Raw genomic sequence first — 20,267 nt, forward strand, 5'->3', positions numbered from 1 at the left:
AAACGGCACTTAGCACACGCACCAATCCTGGACACCCCCTTCAAGGGGTGATTTTCCATTTATTTGTGAGCTTTTAAAAATTAATTCCTGGCTTCTCCAGTAGACCATAACTTTCCTGGTGGCAGAGTTTGTTTCTTCCTCCTTTGCCATGAAATCCCCAGCACCTAGCACTGTGCCTAGCACATGGTGAGCATCCAGTAATGCTGGTTGAATGGATTCATGAATGCAGGATGCAGAAATATTTTACGGGTGGCCAGGTTTAGACGTGGGTGGGTAGGAGAGAGAAGAAATAGAAGGGAGCACGGGAAAAGCAGAGAGAAAGAGAGACAGGGACTACAAGGTATAACCTAAGTATTTTACAAAAGCAAAGAAGGATCATATAATTACATCCCCAATACAAGAGAATGAATTATACGATGTAAACCAAACCCATGTAAAGATGCAAGAATACTTTCTCAGTTCGTTCGTTCAAAAAAATATGTCTTAAGCAACTACCAAGAACAGTGCTCAGTGTTAGGGGCACAGCAAGGGACCAAACACTCTGAGCTCCTGCTCTCAGGGAGCTTGAGTTCTATTTTTGAAAATATTTAATGTAGAAGCTGGTGCTAGAATATGTAGAAAAATAAAGGAGGATGAGAGGGAGACAGTACAGAAGGTGCTCTTTTAGATAGGGTGGTGAGGAGAGGCCTCTTTGATGGGGCAGTGATCTGAACGAGGCCAGGGAGGAGGCTGGTGAATCCTGGAGCAACAGGCTTCCAGGCTGAAGGAAGAGCAAGTTCAAAGGCCCAGAGGCAGCAGTGTGCTTGGTAGAGGAATAGTTAGAGAGGAATGAAAATACCTTCCCCAGATGCGGGGTTTTCCTCTTACTGCTCACCCATTGGTGCTCTCCTGCCTTCTCTGGGTTAGTTCTCCTGGGCCTGGTTGGGGGAGGCTCTGCTCCTTTAAGCCATGAGGGATCTCAGTTTCCTATATAAAGGGATCTAGCAACCAGGAGCTTTGGGGAGCCTCTTCTGCCTTAACTCTGCTTTTGTCTTAACTCTGACTTCTTGGCCATCCACCTTTCTCTCTGGGCTGTTCTCATGTTGCCCTTTATGCCTGACTGCCTGCAGTGCCCTTGCCATCTCTTGACTGTGACACTCAGCTGACGGCTACCAGGTTGACCTGACCTGGAATCTGGTTCTCCACGGCACAGACCCCCTCTCAGGGGTGCTCCCTCAGACTTTATTAGGTTCCTGGAGCAGAGCCAGCATGGGTTAGCCACCAGCAATCCTTGCCAAGGTGTTACCTGATAGACTCTTAGTGTTAGTCCTCCAGAAAACATCACTGTCAGAAATATCTGAGTAATTTCCAAACCCAAAGGCATGCTTCTTAAAAGGGTGCAGAAGATATTGCAGTGCGAGGGAGGGGGTTGTCTCTGCTTAGCATGCTTAAGTCACATCCCTGATACAGTCTCTACATGATTGGAACATTGAACTTGTCTAGCAATGTCATTGACAGTCCTCTCTCTCCCAGGAGACGGAATTCAAGGCCACCAATGGCTCCCTATGTCTGTTCTGGATGATCCGTCTATAGAAGAGGGTGTGGAAACAAACAGTGCCACCCCTCCCTTAGAAATATACCTTAATGCTCAGTGACAATCTGGAATCTCACTGGCTGCTTTCTGCCTTTCCTCTGGAATTCAGCAGTTGTTTGCATTTCTCTTAAGAAGATGCTGTTAATCTCAAGACATAAAAAACCATGCAGTTCCATGGTAGTTGGGCTTTTAACGAATACAACTAATCATTTCTAAGGGCTGGTGGAAAGGATTGTAACAAGGGTGTAGATGGAGAAAGTATGAAGCCACTGCTATTTATTATTACCCTAACATGCTGTGAAAATAAACTCAAATATTGTAACAAAGAGATATAATATTGCCTTTTTCTAGGCTTGGATAGGACAGAAAGAATTCTTTTAAACTCTTAAAGGTTATTACAGGACCCAGTTTATAAGCATCAGCTATTACATTACAGGTGAGAACTTGGATTCTAGCTGCACGTAAGGTACAAGAGTGCATTTGAAAAGATAGCAGAATCCTCTTGTCATCTTTCTCCTAGCTGTACTATATATTCCATGGTTAGTGATCATTAATTATCAAGTTATTGATAGAAAGTGCTTCTCTTAATACTTATTTGTTCAACCTAATAGTTGGTTATTTAAACAACAGTTTCTATTATAGGACTTACTAACTCATCAAACCAATATTTATTAAGCCTTGGCAAATGATACGTTATACTGATATCTATTCCTTTGTTCATATATCTAATTTGTCTTATTGAAAATATAGTGTTTAGAGATTAAGGGCCCTTACTAGGATCTTTCTTTGCTGTTTAACTCAAGACAATGATGAGTATCAATGACTACATATAGTTTCTCTGATGAACACAGAGAGAGAGAGAGAGAGAGAGAGAGAGAGGGTTGGTGGCGGGGGGGAGTATAACAGTAACTTAAGTAATGAAAGTTCCACATTTATGCATTCAGGTTATGATTAATTTATAAAACGAATGAATATGCATAAAAAACACAAAATATAAATGGGTTGAACTCTGTGGTGGGCATTCTCTCATTCTGGCTGCCCTTTCCTATTGGCACTCCAGTTTCCTTTGGGGGAATTATGAAATCTCAGGGCAAGTCTCCCAGGAGATCTGTGGTGTAAGAATCCCTTTGGCTTAAATTTGCCAGAAGTTTTAGCCAAGAATCCCAACCGATGTATACTTAATGAAGAACAAGGGAAGGAAGGAAATAAATAGTGCTCAGAATTTCAGAACACATCTTATTGTCAATGATTAAGATACCGTATCTTAATGTCAACGAACATGGTGGAAATAAATGGGTTAATATTCATGCTTCATCTTAAATGTCTTTGGATGGAAAGTGCTTCATTAGGACAGCAGATTACTATTACTGACTGCTCACTGGGGTATGAAGAGGAGAAAAAAATCAATAGTCACTACCATCCTTGGTCAATAGTGTTTTCTAAATCTCTATGTAGTCTAAGCTGAGTTATTTCACTTTTTAAAACTGTGAGTCATGAACAAAAAAATTAGCATAAAGTAAGATGCTTCTAACATTAAGAAAAGTACTTCCTATTTATTCTCCTCTATTGTCTACTCATCAAAACCCTGTGTGTGCCGCCTCTCTCTGTCAAGGGGGGTGTGTTTCAAGATCCTTCCTGCACCATCAACAGGGCTGAATGACCTGGCACTGGGGCAGATCAGGGGTGGGATGGGGAATTGCTGCTCCCCTCCCACCCCTGCGGACTTAAATTTTGCCACAGAAGCATCTTCTCCATGGGTTACTGAGATAATGAACTATTTCCTCATAGTATTCTTTGTTCACAATCCGTGGCATGTTAGATGGAAAGGGTACTTCAGACATCATTTGGTTTAACCCTGTCACATTTTGGAGGAGAAAACAGAAGCTAGTGTAAAATAACACAGTTAATTTGGGTGTGAGAGGGCAGACTGGAGTTTTGTTCCTAGACATGACTTTAGTCCTTTCATTGAAGCCATTGACTTTCTCCCACAGAAATCATTGTGAGGCACAGTGCTGTGGTCAAGTGCCCTACTTAATAGAACTGTACATTCGTTTACGACTGTAGGCAACACTGTCCAATAGTACTTCCTGCCATGATGGAAATTGTCCATGACGATGTGACTAATGGACACTCAAAATGTGGTCGGTGTGGCGGAGAAACTGAGTTTTCTTTAACTTTTTATTGTGTGAGCACAGAGAGTTTCCTATATCTTTCTCCCAGCTTCTCCTGACATCAACAACTTACATAACCCATTACACTTGTCAACATGAAGAAATCAACCTTGATACAATACTACTAACTCATCTACAGGCTTTATTCAGATATCACCAGTTTCTTCTCCTAGTGTCTGTTTTTCTGTCCTAGGATCCAATCCAGGATCCCACATTGCAGTTACTCATCGTGTCTTCTTAGTCGTGAAGGACTGAGTATTTAAGTTGATTTGATTTAAATTTAAATAGCCACATGTGGCTAGAGACTACTGTAAGAGACAGGGCAGCTGAGAACGTACAAAATACGTTCACGTCCATTACTTTCTTTAATTCTGGCGACAACCCAAACCTATGACTTATCTCATCACATCACTGGTAAGTGGCAAAGTAGCTGAAAGCTTCCAGGGTTTTCTGACCCTCGGCTGCATGCACTTCCCACTATACCACAGCTGCTTCCCCACAGTGACACGTGTGACTTAAAACTCACAGGAGACTCTGATGTAACATTTATTACTAAGATATGTGGAAAAATCTATATGTCTTAGAACATCTTTTAAAAAGCAAACCGCCCTTTGGAGTGGAAAAGGTCTCAGTATTCTGGAAGAACGACTCCTCCTCTCTCTGACCTCGAGATAGATGTTGGATCCTAGACCCCAGTCTTGGGACCTCTTGTGTATTTACACACTCTCTCTAAGTGATCTCATTCAGTTCCTTGGCTTTAAATAACATTTATAAATTGATTGGCCCCAAATTTATATCTCCAGGCCAAACCTTGCCCTGAAACTCCACCTGCTTCCCTCCCATAGTCATGGGAATGTCTCACGGCATCTCAAAGTGAGAATTTTGCATGCTCTCGGATGCCCAGTCCAGGCTTCGCCAAGTCTTCACAGCTCTGTACGTGGCACCACTGCTATTCATTACTCAAGCTGAAAACCTACAAGTCATCCTTGATTCCTTTCTCTCTTGTTCTCATTTGCAACATCCAAACCATCTGCAAGGGCTGTTTTTCTCCAACATGTATCCACGATCATCCACCTCCTTTGAAGCCTCATCTTCTCTTACCTGGGTTGCTGCCACTGCTGCTAATCAGTCTCCAATCAGACCTTGTAACTTCCCTCTTTTGAATCATCTGACAGCTTCCCACTGTCCTTAAAATAAGACCCAACCACCTCAAGATGTCTTTAAAGGTCCTAGACGATCCCCTGTCTACTTCTCTGATTTCATTCTCTGTACTCTTGATTCACACCTTTCCAGCCAAATCAGACTTCTGTCAAACCGAAAACTCAAACCCACCAAAGAAGAACTCATCCACTTCAGGGCTTTGACAGCTGCTGTTCCCTCTGTCTGGAAGTTGCACCTCCAGATCTTTGCATGGCTGGTTCCTGGTATTAGGGTCTCAGCTTAGCTGTCACCTTCTCACCGAGACCTTCCCTGACCGCCCACTCACTTTCTACAACATTGCCCCAATTATTCTCTCCGTAGCAGTTACCCACTCTCTGAAATGATCTTGTTTGTCCTTTGTGTTCCCTTGGTTATCTCCAACAGGGATGTCAGCTACCTGAGACCAGAGACCTCCCCTCTTTTGGGCACCGTATCTCCAGCACCTATAAATGTTTGGTACATGGTAGAACCTCAATAAACACCATTGAGTGAATGAATCAAAGAGGGCTCACACACCGACATTTATGTGTCAAGTCCATTCCTATTGCCTCATTAATGATTTTCTGAGTGGCATTCAGGGTCAGCCCATTATTGTGTGTCTCTCTCTGGGCCTCACAGTCATGTGGGTAACAGAATGACACACCAGAAGTCATAGCCATTGTGTTAGATAGGCTAGGTGAGGTGAGGCTGCAGTAACAAATACTCTGAAAACCTCAGTGGCTGAAGACAACAAAAGGTTTTTACTCACACAAACTCCATTGCAGGCTGGGCCACTCGCTAGGGCACCTCTTCTCCATGAGGCATTTCCACTATCTGGACTGTTTTGATGTTATCGTGCTGCCATCATAATCCATGGCTCCCTGGTCTCCTAGCAAAGAGAGAGCCGGCAGTTCACACACCAGCTTCTAAATGCTTTGGCCCAGAAGCAAAAGACTCTTTTTCTTTCTTTCTTTTTTTTTTTAAAAAGAAAGGATAATAAATGGATATTTACTGAACATTTAAAATATATGATACATTATGTTGCGTGTTTTTGGAACATTGTGGTCATTTATCACACAGCACCCACCAGCTTATACTTGAATATGACAGAAGGGATTTACCTGGTTGGATCTTAACATCACTTTTAGGTTATTTACAGATAAGCTAAAATGCATATTAAAAACCGGTAATTTTCCTGGATATAAAATTATAAACCTAATTCTAATTTATTAGCTATTTACCATTCTTTTCTTATAACTGGACATGGGAAAAGGGTGAACATCTTTGCCAGGTTAAAAGGGATTATAAAATGAACAAACACTCTTTTTGATCACAGCCCATTAGCCAGAGCTGCCCACGAGACTCTGCCTAATTGCAAGGGGGCTTGCAATATGGAGGAGTGAATGACTATTTGGTGAGGAAAATGTCTCTACAACAGTCCACCTTGAACACACATAAAGCAACTCACACCTGTCCAAGGGAGATTATCTAAAGTCCCACCTAGTCACTGCATCCAGCTCTAAGTCCTGGATCTGCAGGGGATGTGCTATATGTGGCATCTCTTCTGGGTCAGGATAAAGCTCATGATGGTCCAGACGTGTGAACTAAAATGACAGATTATCTGCCCCTCCCCCCACGCCCAATATACAATGGTGGTACAGGGATGGGGCAACCACAAATCATGCTCCCTTTTGGAAAAAAGAAGATTGTAAGACATAACGCAGTATCTGGTCAATAACAGGGTTGAACCTCCTGCACTGTCGGTGGGAATGTAAATTGCTATAACCACTATGGAAAACAGTATGGAGGTTCCTTAAAAAACTAAAAATAGAACTACCATATGACCCAGCAATCCCACTACTGGGCATATACCCTGAGAAAACCATCATTCAAAACGAGTCATGTACCACAATGTTCATGGCAGCTCTATTTACAATAGCCAGGACATGGAAGCAACCTAAGTGTCCATCGACAGATGAATGGATAAAGAAGATGTGGCACATATATACAATGGAATATTACTCAGCCATAAAAAGAAACAAAATTGAGTTATTTGTAGTGAGGTGGATAGACCTAGAGTCTGTAATACAGAGTGAAGCAAGTCAGAAAGAGAAAAGCAAATACCGTACGGTAACGCATATATATGGAATCTAAAAAATAAAAAAAGGTACTCATGAACCTAGTTGCAGGGAAGGAATAAAGAGGTAAGCATAGAGAACGGACCTGAGGACATGGTGTGGGAGGGCGAAGCTGGGGCGAAGTGAGAGTAGCATCGACATACATACACTACCGAATGTAAAATAGTTGGCTGGTGGGAAGCAGCAGCACAGCACAGGGAGATCGGCTCGGTGCTTTGCGATGACCAAGAGGGTGGGATGGGGAGGGTGGGAGGGAGGCTCAAGAGGGAGGAGATATGGGGACATGTGTGTGCATATGGCCGATTTTTACTTTGTTGTGCAACAGAAACTAACATAGTATCGTGAAGCAATTATACTCCAATAAAGATCTATTTAAAAAAAAATAACAGGGTTCAAGATTCTTCACAGTGTGTGGCTCCACCTGTTGAAGTTTCTTCCTTCTTCATTATTTTCCTTGGTCAAATATGAAGTAGGTGTTAGGGGACATGTCCCGTTAGAGAGATGAATGGCTCTCTCAGCCCATTTCCTGCTTGCAAAATATTAAATCTCAAATAGATTCTTTCGAACCAATAGCAGTTTTCTCATCTCTCTGCTTCCAGTCAATTCTATGAGCCAGCAACCACGCCCATCGTTCTTTTAGAGAAATGATCCAATCTTTATTTCCTTGCTTTCTTACCTCCGTGGCCCTCCATGTCACAACTTCAGGGTGCTTTTCTGCTTTCGTGGGAAAGCTACTCCTTTCATAGGCTTTTACCTGGGGTCTTTTTATCCAGCGGAAAGGTTTCATTGAGCACCATACCATTAGTCTGATTTTTTTCCCTCAGTTGCTTTGGATCTTTGTTGCTTGAATCTTTTCTCAGTACTATTAGGAATCAGGAAGTGGTCCCTTGACCAGCTTTATCAGGCCTCAAATTTTTGGAATGTATTTCCTTTCTTTTCTGCTTGTAAAACAGTCAGTTCTTTCTTGAGCTCATCTCTTTCTTCTTACACTTTGCCACACAGAGTCAATAGCAACCTCTTCCCCAGGAGCGGTAGGCTTACTACCCTGTGATCACCTACATTTTGGTCTCCTACGTTCTTGCAGCCAATAGACTGCATAACAAGGAGGAGCATTTCCCCCAAGTCTGACATTTGTTTCCTCACTGTCCACCGCTGAACCATTGAGGCAGTGCCACAGATTTCCATTTTGAGTTCTTTTGTTATGGCCGCACTCAGACTAGGTGATCTCCCAGATCCCTTCACACCGTAACGTTCCAAGATTCCAAGACGACGCACCTTGGTCTCTCCTACAGTAAAATCCTGTTGCTGGAACATTATTGAAAAACACTAGTGAACACTATTGAAAGCACATGCCTGACACTTATAAAGAAATCAGTATACAGAGTAGATACTGATGTGTATTTTCCTCCTACGCTTGCCTTAAAAAGACAGAGCAGGAGAATAAAGAGGCAGTAGTGTGATCTCGAGTTGTAAGTCTTGTGTATTTTTGGTGTAATGGTATCATGTCAATACAGTAAAGGAAGAACAAGAGACAGAGAGCAATGGAAAAAGCAGTCCAGCATGACAAGGGAGGGAGGAACAGAGCATTAAAGGGTGTAATTGAGAGGAATCTTCCTGTAGTCAAAGAGGGTGTGGTGGGCAGAGGCTGAAGGGGCTCCACCTTTTTGAGTCTCTGGCAGCTGCTCAGGCAAGGAGTTTATAGCCAACTTCAGGAAATGACTCAAGAAAGAAGCAGGGTTAGCAATGAAAGCTCGGGGTTTTAGAGAGCACTGGTGATGCCAGGCTTCAGCGACTTTCTTTAGGGGTATTTGAGATTCTGTTAATCCTGGGCTTTGTAAGAGCCATAGGCAAGTTAAGGGATGGGACTATATGGTCATGGTGGAAGCTGGTGATGCAGTGAGAACAGCAGGGCCCAGGGGCTATTTGACTCTGGGCAAGTTACTTAACCCTTCTGAGTGTTGCTTTCTTTCTTCCTTTGTAAAATGAGGATAATAAAAATACTTAGGTTGTGGTGAGAAATCGACAAGATAATGTACATAAATAGCATAAAGTTAGTACTCACCAATGGCCAGTGCTGGCGCTATTGATGACGCTGATGATAATGAGGCCTCGTAGGAGGTAATGGAGGTTCTTAGCCTCGTCTGTATGTCATAAGCACTGGGAGCTTTTAACAACTCACTGCCTAGGAGGCATCTCATCCATTAAATAGGAAGCGCTGGGGGTAGAATCCAGATATTAGCCCTCTCATATCTCCCCAGTGGATTCCAACGTGCAGTCAACATAGAGAGCTACTAGTTAAGGGTAACACCTCCAGAAAACAGGGATAACTTCTTAGGGTCAAATGCCTCTAAAAGTATTGTACATTAATTAGGCAGAATTTTAAGAGATAGCATTTCAGTGTGATGAGGATTGATCCACAGGAGTCATGGGTGTGGACCTACGCATTCATACAATCGTTTAATGAATGTTTACTCGTTCCCTTTATTTATTTCCATCTGGCAAGTCCCGGGGATTCATAAATGAACAAGAGAGGGAAACCATTATTGGGAGTTAATAATCAGGTGTAAGAGCTCAGCAACAAATCAACCCCAAACTTGAACAGCGGTGGCTTCCATGATAGATGAGTCACAAAGGGATCTCAACTATTTTTATCATGGCTAATTTCTTTTAAAAAGAAGTACTGAAATCAGTACATCAAAGTTTTGTTCAGTTTGGGTGGTGAGTATGTTGGTAGTTGTTATGTTATTTTTTTTGCACTTTTCTCTGTTTGAAATGTTTAAAGAAGAAACTGCTACATTGTGCTAAGTGCTGTGATAGGAGTGAGATTGGGATGCAGTGGGAACACAAAGGAGGGCCACCCGTCAGCTAGCTCAGAGCGGGCACGGGGAGGGAAGGCAGAAGGTCATGGAAGGCTTTCAGGAAACCACTGACACTTCTGACATGGGAAGGTGTCACAAGAGGATTTGCATTTTAGAAAGATGAATGGGGGAGAGAGCAGAGACATGCAAGCGGGGATATCATTAGAAGACCATTTGCTCCTGATGTGAACTTCGTAAGGCCTAGACTAAGGCACTTCCAGTGGGTCGGAGGATCAGAGACCAGAGACATTCTGCAACGGATTGATAAAACTCAGCTACCAATTGAATGCACAAGGTAAGGAAGAGGAAAGCAGGAATGCCTCATGAGTTCCTGGAGTGGGCTTTTGGGTAGACACAGTTCTCAACACCATTAACTCAGCTATGGCTTTTAGAATGAGCGACAGATTAGAAAAGAAGGAGAGAAGATGCTGAGTTCTTCTGGGGGAACTGGTGCTTGTGCTGCACCCAAGTGTCCACAGCAATAGAATATATGGCTCAGGAGAGAGGTCCATCCTCTCTCCTGTATATGAGTATAGATATGGGGCCTTCAGTGTATAGTTCATCTCTGGAGGCGAGGGAGTAGATTCAGACAACAGACTGACCAATACAGAGCCCTTGAACACACCTGCTTTATAATCATGAGGACTAGGGTGAGAAGAAAATCCTTCCAGATGGGGCTGAGAGGAAGCAAAACAGAAGGTAAAATCAGGAAAGAGTTCTGACCCAACCCAAGTGAAGGTGTCAATATCAAGGAGAAAATAAAAGGTTAAAGAACAACAACAACATGGAGAAGTCAATAGGATACCCATGAAATTATCATTCAATATAGCAATTCATTTGCAGGCCAATGGTGATTACAAAAGCTATTTCAGGACATGAGATCGTAGAAGGTAAACTTGTAGCATGGAAGGTACTCATTAAACATTTGTTGGATTGAAATGCACTGGGTTCCTGCCATCATGGGACAGGCCCTGAGCCTTGAGGCAGGGGTAGGAGATGCTGGAGAAGGAATGAGGTCTTTTATTGGGCTTCTCAGTTTGGCTTAGGACCAGGGGTTCTGCTGATGAATCTAGAGAGGAGCCGCCCTTTTGCCAGCCTGAGTTGAGTTTGCTTTTGCCAACATTCTACAGCTCTAATCCATTATCAGTAAGTGTCACCCCTTTGCCATATATAGAAACCGTAAGGGCAAAGAAAACACCGTGGGGGCTGATGACTCAGGATGTTTGGCAATGGGATAAATGAGCATTTCACCTTTCCTGCTGATAGACGGAGAGCCCTTAAGGCTCTGGTTCTCCTACTAGATTTTTGTATAGCTCCAAGCATGCCACTGGTACCCACAACAAACCATTAATTAAAGCTAGCTTCTGGTCCAGGTTTGAAAAGACCAAAGTTGCCATATGGAGCTGAGTGTGTGTGTATGAGAGAGCTTCCCAAGGGAAGAAACCCTGTCAGCTCTCGGTTGCATCTCCAGAGTACAGTGCCTTGTTCCTGCCACCAATAGACATTCAGAAACTATGTATTGGCTGACAGTTGGGAGGAACTGGGGTGTAATCTTCTGGCACTGTGAATTTCCTTAGTACTTTCTTCTGATTTGGGCCATATGAATTGTATCATCTAGGTTCAACCAGACACAGAATCAATACATTTATATATTGAGATTTATTACAAGGAACCGGCTTATAGTATCGTGGGAGCCAGCGGAGCAAGTCCAGAATTCGTAGGGCAGGCAATCAGGAAGAGAAGTTCACGAGCAGAGTGGAGCTGTGTAGGCAGGGCTGAAGCTGTTGTCCACAGGCGGGATTCTTCTCCAGCTCCCTCTCTCGCTCTCTCTCTCTCTCTCTCTCTCTCTCTCTCTCTCGCTCTCACTCTCGCTCTCTCTCGCTCTCTCTCTCTCTCTCTCTCTCTCTCTCTCTCTCTCTCTCTCTCTCGTCTTGGCCCTGCTTTTAAGGGCTTCCAACTGATTAAGTCAGGCCCACCCAGACTGTCCCTTACTTAAAGCCAACCGATTAGTGACTTTAATGACATCTGCAAACGCCCTTCACAGTACATCTAGATTAATGTCTGATGGAATAACTGGGTACTTTAGCTTAGCCAAGCCGACATCAAAAAAGCCATCACATGGGTTTAAGAATGTGTTGGAGATGCTGTGGATGAGTAAAGAAAATAGGTGGTTGGTGTGTGTGTGTGTGTGTGTGTGTGTGTGTGTGTGTGTGTGTGTGTGTGTGTGTGTGTGTGTGTGTGTGTGTGTGTGTGTGTGTGTGTGTGTGTGTGTGTGTGTGTGTGTGTAGATGGAGCTGGGGGGAGGGCGGGGGGCGGGGAGGTGAGTACCAGAAATGGTGGGACCTCCTTGCTCTCCTTTCTAAATCTGGGGTCTTAGGAAAGTCTGTTTGGGGTGCATTGGTGACTAACATATAGCTCAAGGAAGCCATGACCTCAGCTTCGATCACCTTGACACACTGGGGAAGAGCCCAGTCCAGTGTATTAGGTAGGTGGCGGGCCACCAGATCCACGCCCACCTTGCTTTCTTCCTGGCCAAAGGCACGCAGCTGCTCTGTGTTTTCCCCCCACGGCTCCCCGCGCCGGGTGAATCTCTCCATAGTGCTGCCAGAGGGCGCGCGAGCAGAGGAAAACGCCGCGGGGCTCCAGGAGAGGCCAAGATGCCGGTGCTGCGACGCCGGCGGATCTGGGGCGGTGACCCGGAGCCCCTGGCACTCATACCTCTCCTTCCCCAGGACTCCTATCAAGGCTGCCACCCTTTATGTGCATGTTTCAGGGAGGGGCAGACGGGACTCCTGGGAGCGAAGAGCTAATAGATTCGCTTTCCTTTGTAAGGGATGGGAAGGGGCGCTTGCTGGGGAGAGGCGGCGGTCTCAGGACAACTGAGGAGAGACCGGAGGTATCTCCTGCCTCATTTGTCAAACTGTCGGCCCCTACCTCCTACTCCTGAAACCCGAGGGCAGAGTGTCTCAGTGCTCGGGGCGTCGGAAGGCCCCCTGTCCCGAGAGGAAGGCACCTGGCTTCCGCTCCCCTCCCATGGGTGCGCAAGGACACCTGGGCGCAGGCCAAGTGGCCGCGCGCAGCCCGGCTGCTGCAGGGTTGCAGCCCGTTCTGCATCTGTCTCCTATGTAACTGCGCCTCTCACCAGCAGTGCTACCCCCTTAAAAGTCAGGGGCCCAAGGCAAAGAGGCAGTTCTTTTCTGTAGTTTTGGGGGTTTTTTCTTTAATCTTAGGATTAAAAAGAATGTCTGCCGCAGCTGACTAATGTCACCCATCTCTCCTTTCTCTTTCCTCCTTAAAAACGCAGTCTTAATGAAATGCTTTTAAAAGCAATATAGATTTTGAGGGAAAGAAAAATCACTAGAGGACTTCAACCAAGGTTTTAATGCAACGGCATTATTAAAAATAATAATGGGCCTGGGATTTTGCAATTCTCAAGGGTGGATGGTGAGCAAGGACAAATAGAGTAGATCAGACAGTTGGAAATTATAAAGAGTGGCTGCTCTGCTCATAATTTGCACTCAAAGCACTCATAATTCGCACAATAGGGACATTTAAACACTCAGCGAGCCTGAGCAATAAACACATTTCTCACTCAATCATAACCGAGGTCAGGGAGGGAAGCCGCGGTCTTCTTTTCTTGTCTGATGTAGGAACCTCGTGGCCTCAGCTTATGTGTGGTTTTGGAAAACTCTGACAGGAATGAGTGTCTGGGAGACTTCTCAGTTGTCAAGAAGCTTCTTATGTTTCCTAAAGAAACTCAACCTAGATTCATTAAGCCATGTCACAGAGCAAAGAGAATTAAATATTTTTTTAAGACTGCAACTAATCCTGAAACTTAAATATAGGGGTAAGAATCCTACATATGAAAGGTCTGTGAAATTTTTACAGGAAATGTGCAAAGATGTTGTGTTTAAATATCCTTAGATGAGACAGAAAATTGGGATTCCACCCCCTCAAAACCCAAATGATTTTCAGCCATCTATTCCCAATCCTCTCCTCACAGACTTCAATTAAATAAAATAACATCTTTTTGAGTCATTTAGGAAAATATTTATATATCAGTGAAATCAAGGAGATTCTTTGAGAGATGTTGCTAATATATATTCGAGTAAGGCCAAACCTTGTATTTATGCTTTTTTTTTTCATTGAAATTGTAGGCTCATATTAAGGATTTTCCCTCCCTTTAAAAACATCAACACAGTGCCATAACTTCCTTTATTTGCAATCAGTATATCCCATGGTTAACAAAGAACTTTTTAAAGAAAACAAGTGCCCTAATGAAATTCAGTACTTCTTTATAAAAAGAAAAAAGGATCTTTTATATGCACTTTTATATGCACTAAATATATAAGCATAGTGTGTACCTGGTAAAGTTGATTTCTGCTGACAGGGTAACTCAGGTAAATCAACATAAGAGTCCACAGCACATTATAGGGTACACTTTATTGGGTTTTACCTTCAGGTAAAGACTTCTATTAAGAAGGTACAAGTGCCTGCATACCTAGTCTGCCTTGTTTTCCACAGTGCTGTATACATAATCTCTTAAAAAATTTTTTTAATCAAAGCTTGCTCTATTGAATACATTTAATTGGAATCCAGTAGTTAAAAAATATAAAAATTTACTGCTGTAGAAAAGTTTTGATTAGTACTTTCCATTAGCAAATGTTGTTGAGTAAACCCTCTAACAGTCTATTTGCATTCAGACACGAATTGACTTAGCAAAACAGGTGATGCTTTCAACTGTACAAATATATTATTTCCCATAAATATTCCTAATGAAAGAGGTGGTCTGTTTCAGAGGAAGTAACTGCAAGGAAGACTTTTAAATAATAATAAAAAAAATTGTTCCCAACCCTGATAAGTACGGGCATGAAGTCTCGAAGGGTGAGTTATTAGGTGTGGAAAGGCAGTCTAGAAACCTCTCCCACGTACATTTTAAAGTAAGCTGCCCTAAAGCATGGCAGAAAGCATCTGGGAAGCACTGCCATTCTCTTATGTCAGAATCTCGCCCTTTCTTCCCCCACCCCCATCCCCCCAAAAATGAACTCAAATACAAAGAAAAGGTGTTTTACCCTAATGAAACGTTTGGGGAAGATGAGAGTTTATGCTGGAATTCCTTGACTTCATGGTGCTAAAATTTTTTAAATAAATAAAAGAAAGAAAATATTCATACTTTTAAACAAAATTAAAATGTAAAATAGGTTCAATTATCAGAATTTTGGGATTAATCTTCCTTTGATATTTAAATAGCAATTTGGACTTCATTTGTTAACAACGAAAATAGAAATAAGACTGAGGTTTGAAGGGGCATTTTTGGTGCCCCTGTCCCATTTATGATTCTCCAGTTCAAGAAGGACTGCATTTCTCTTCAGTTGTTTGTCTAAATCTGGAATCAAGATGGGAATAGTTATACCACTGGCTATTTTCTAAGTGACAAGTCAGTGTTAGTGTTTCATAGATGACAGACCTCTGACTTCACACAATGAAGCCTGAAAAAAACCCCACGTGCCATGGCCAGAGGTCTGAATCTAGACTTTCCTGGTACATCATTTCAGACTATTCTTAGAGCTGAGTGCATAAATATCTTCAATTTTTTTTTTTTTTTTTTTTTAGTATTGCTATGTTTTGGTAAATTCCTAGCTACTTAATGCTGTGTGTGTGTGTGTGTGTGTGTGTGTGTGTGTGTGTAAGTGTGAGTTGGGAAGTGGGGCAAAGAAGACAGAGCAACAGGGGAGAAAGAAAGAAAAAGAACTGGGGAGGCAGAAAGCCTCTGCTTTGGGATAAGAATATTACATGTTCTTTTCTACTATCTTATTCACAGTGAATTTAAAGAAGGATATTATTTAACGAAGTGAATCCCTCCTTTCTTTTTCAAAATTGGTCACAGTTATTTCTGTTTCATTATTGTTTAGATGTAATGTTTCTGTTCTATGGCTTATACTGTGTGCATGATACACACACAACTTTTCTTTCTCTTTGAATATCATCACTGTTGGCTGACAATGAAATTGTGAATAACATCTTATTCTTTGTTGCATCTCAATGTTCTTTATTTGCAAATTTGATACCTCTATATAATTAATGTAATTCAATGAGCAGCAAACAATACCAATTACAATGCTGTGCATGAAAAGAATGTTACACCGTAAGAATACTTCGCAGGAAAATGACATTTCTTATTAGAATTATTTGATTTCATTAGGATGAAAAGAAAATGTTAGTATAAGCTAATCAAATAGTAAGCAGTCAGGAGAAGCAAAATACGTAAAAGAATCTCAATTTTCAGATGAAATGTATTTGATTACTATTCGTTTGACGTTCTACTACCAGTTTAAATTTTGTTAATTAAATCTGAAGTTGGGCTTCCCTGGTGGCGCAGTGGTTGAGAGTCCGCCTGCCGATGCAGGGAACACGGGTTCATGCCCTGGTCCGGGAAGATCCCACATGCCGCGGAGCGGCTGGGCCCGTGAGCCATGGCCGCTGAGCCTGCGCGTCCGGAGCCTGTGCTCTGCAACGGGAGAGGCCACAACAGTGAGAGGCACGCGTACCGCAAAAAAAAAAAAAAAAAAAAAAAAAATCTGAAGTTATATGACCTGTTAATCTTGTAGGTTAATCAGCAGAAGAAATTTAGTTCAAAGCCTGACTAGAATGCAGTTGTATTATCAATACTTTCGGTATAAAAGGAACCTTTTTCACAGTGTTACTTCCAAGTGCATTCGACAAAATGACTATTGATAACATTCATTTGTAAGAAATAGCCTTATTTGCATGTAAGGAATGAACTGTAAGTGCGTTATAGTAAAGTCATATGAAATGTAGTAATAATAATAACCCTTTTGTCGAGCACCTATGATGTCTTGCACTGCACAGAGTGGGCTTACACAAGAGTTAAGAAGGATGCAGTTTGTCAACTAGAAGACACAATTCAAATGGCTCTTTACGAAAGTTAAAGAATTACTTGTTGTTTAATAGGTCTTTCTTTTTTTTTTTTTTTTTGCGGTACGCGGGCCTCTCACTGTTGGGGCCTCTCCCATTGCGGAGCACAGGCTCCGGACGCGCAGGCTCAGCGGCCCTGGCACACGGGCCCAGCCGCTCCGCAGCATGTGGGATCTTCCCGGACCGGGGCACAAACCCGTGTCCCCTGCATCGGCAGGCGGACTCTCAACCACTGCGCCACCAGGGAAGCCCTAATAGGTCTTTCTTAATAAATAACTTTCCAAAGATAACTTCCATTCAGCTCCTAAAGACATTTTACAAGTTCTGAATTTGTGGGATTTGAATTAATAAAATGTTTCTATAACGTATCCAAAAACTGTTTAGGTCGAGAATTTAAAAACACCCTGGATATGTGGTCTATTCTTTCTTTATTGCCAGCCTTATATCTTGAATATCTCTTTATCACCTCTAGATTTTTTTGCACTGTCTTCCCCTGTAAAAGTGTCTTTGAGGGCAGACACCTTCCTAGCCATCCCAGAATCTTCAGTGTTGAACGACAGAATGAGATAACACAGTTTAGAAATGTGCTAAGAATCCACATTTTAAGGGAAAATATTATAATTGAAAATCTCATTATTTTTAGTACAAAGTAATAGATATTCTGAATTAAAATAAAGTCACACCATAAATAAAAGTGTAAAGAAGAAAATAAATATCCCTCATAATTCCACCCAAAACTCAGGCATAAGCACTGTTCCATTTTGACACATACACTATTTTGACATATGTTTGTCCAGATATTTTTCTGTGGTTCTACGTGCACCTTTAAAAAAACCAAAGTATGCATTACACTATACAGTCTAATCTACTTTTTCACTTAATGTATCACAAGCATCTTTGCTATGGATCAATACAGAAGTCATCACCATTTTAAAAAGCTTTCGAGCATTACACCGTATAAATATATCAAAATTAATTCAACTGACTTTCCAAAGTTAGCCATTTATGTTGCTTTCGGGTTTTTTTTTTTTTTTTTTTGGTATGAAATGCAATTTTAAGACAGTGACTTTGTGCCTCATCCCTCCCCAGAAAGGACCAGTTTAAAAAACTCCATGCAAACAAGAGGCCATTTGTGGCCACATCATCGTTCTGTTTTCCTAGATTGTTCCAAGGATCTTCTTCCGACGGTGTATAGTTCCAAAGTAAATTCAATTTCTTTAATGTTTGGAGTGTCGAGAAAAGAAATCATGGAACACGTGGGTTCTGCTTGCATTCCTCATGAGTCTTGGATTAAGACAATCTGCCTATACAGAAAACATAGCACTAAGCAAACTTACACGAAATGATCAGAAAATACTGACAATTTGAGATTTCAGCGAAACCTCAGATTACTATACGAAAAAATCTGTTTCTAAAATCAATTACCTTTTATGCAGGCAGCACTGACGAAGTTTAAGAGAAGTGAAGAAAAACCTATTCTTTACTTAGAAATGATACATGATGGATATAAGGGACTTTTCAAAAGAATTAATGTTTTGAGGGTGTCCACATCACACAATGATTGCTTAAAAAAATCAAGAGAGCAAAAAGAAAAATGAATGGCTAGAACATTTCACTAACTGCCTTTATTCTTTATCTCATCCTACAGGGCCTTGGAAGAATAACAGAACTGCTCTACCCTTTCTGCTCATTTCCTGTCACAGGAGGTGTGATTGTTTCAGTGGTGGTCTCCATTGTCATTCACCTATGGCTGCTAGATCAGAAGATTGACATTATCTAGAAATCTATGGAGTAAAAGGCATCCAAGACCCACTCCCTGGGGATGGTGTGCCAATCAGGGTACAAAAAATAAGGGAAGTGAGAATCTCTCATCAGAACTCTGTTCATTGTGTACAGAAGGTTCTAAAAAGAACAGGAGTGTTTCTGAGTGTCCCTGAGTGGACATAAATTCTAATGCCTCTATGGAATTTTCTTATTTCTTTGACATCCAGCGATAGGCTGGATTAAAACCCCTGGCCCTAAATGAGAATCCAGCCTTCTGTGGGGTGGGGACGGAGGCTGAGTTCTCTCTGCCTCGCTGCTCTCTCTCTCCGTCATCTCCACTGACATACTGCCTGGTATGTCAGGCCACATGTGGCTTGCCACCATGAACATGATGACTGTAGCCCAGGGTTGTCTGAATAACATCTTTCTCTATCATATTTTGATAGTTCCCTACTGTTTTTCTAACACAGATGAGGAAGGGTGAGCCTCTGAGGGGAAGTTACTGTTTCTTTCTTGAGATGCTCAGGGAGGACGAATATGGGCCAGGGTAGGGTGAGGACCTGGCTGAAATCTTGGCGAGAGCCTGCGAGGGGATCCCACCTAGAAGCTGACAGAACACAAGGTCCTGGTCTAAGCTCTTCTGCAGATGTAAGCCATTGTCTCCCAGTTCCAGCTGATCCGGCTTTAGTGGATGAAATGGCACCTTTCCCTTAGGAACCTCCATTCCTGAAATTTCACTCAAGAGATACGCTGCTTGTGATAACAGGGTGTAAGAGAAGACAGCTTTTTACACGAGTCCTTGGGTGACCTCTGACACAGGAGACATACCCACAATCCTTCTCTCTTTGCCAAGAGCAGGCTCCTGGGAGGACAGGATCCCCTCCTTGTTTGTGGTGACCACTTGTGCCCTGCGGAGAGCATGGAGACTGGTGTGGGGAGCCCGGGGCCCTGGCCTGGGAGCGTATGGGGAAGAGCTGATGTGGGCGGCAGAGCTGCCGACGCGGTTATTTATTATTTCACTGAATTACTGCTGAGTGACAAGGGCTCCTCGCGTCCTAGCGGGCTGGCATCCGTGGAACATATTTTTAACATGAATCGCAGAAGAAATAACAAAAATATGAAATGGCTAATTAGAGAGCCATTTCACAAAGGTCCTGCCTGATGACAAGTTTTTGGGTCAGTGTTGCCATTTGCTAATTTCCAAGTGGAGTGAAATCAGAGTCCATGAATCCAGGACTCAAAGCCGGGGCTGGGGCTGGATGAGGGTAGGAAAAGAAGACAGAAAGCTGAGCTATTGAGTCTATTTTCCCACCTTCCTAATGTATTGGGTGAGTTCATTTCATTTTGGAAAGCTCTATGGGGCACCTCAGTGTTTGGTGGGAGATGTGGACTTATAGTCCCATAGCAAGTGATTCCAACCTACTCTGCTATTTCTAAGACTAAACTAGTCCCTGCTTAATGTAAAACTCAATGCCCTTGGGGCTTCCCTGGTGGCGCAGTGGTTGAGAGTCCGCCTGCCGATGCAGGGAACATGGGTTCGTGCCCCGGTTCGGGAGGATCCCACATGCCGCGGAGCAGCTGGGCCCGTGAGCCATGGCCGCTGAGCCTGCGCGTCCGGAGCCTGTGCTCAGCGGCGGGAGGGGCCACA

The 20,267-nt window shown here is 42.8% G+C and overlaps 1 protein-coding gene across 2 annotated transcripts in view; it reads left to right on the top strand.

Annotated features, from left to right (window-relative positions):
- The window catches only part of TRIL (TLR4 interactor with leucine rich repeats), an 86,726-nt gene extending 67,848 nt beyond the window's left edge, over window positions 1-18,878 (top strand). Inside the window, exon 3 of one of the 2 annotated variants that reach the window (XM_004265676.4) lies at window positions 18,504-18,878. The gene's annotated coding sequence lies outside the window, so the exon portion shown is untranslated. Of the gene's footprint in view, window positions 1-5,328; window positions 5,425-18,503 lie in introns of those variants that run through there. The other variant, XM_049714846.1, reaches the window with a different exon arrangement.
- Window positions 18,879-20,267: the final 1,389 nt, after the last annotated feature.

Source organism: Orcinus orca, chromosome 9 (genome assembly GCF_937001465.1).
Source record: "Orcinus orca chromosome 9, mOrcOrc1.1, whole genome shotgun sequence".
In the NCBI taxonomy this organism is placed as follows: Eukaryota; Metazoa; Chordata; class Mammalia; order Artiodactyla; family Delphinidae; genus Orcinus; species Orcinus orca.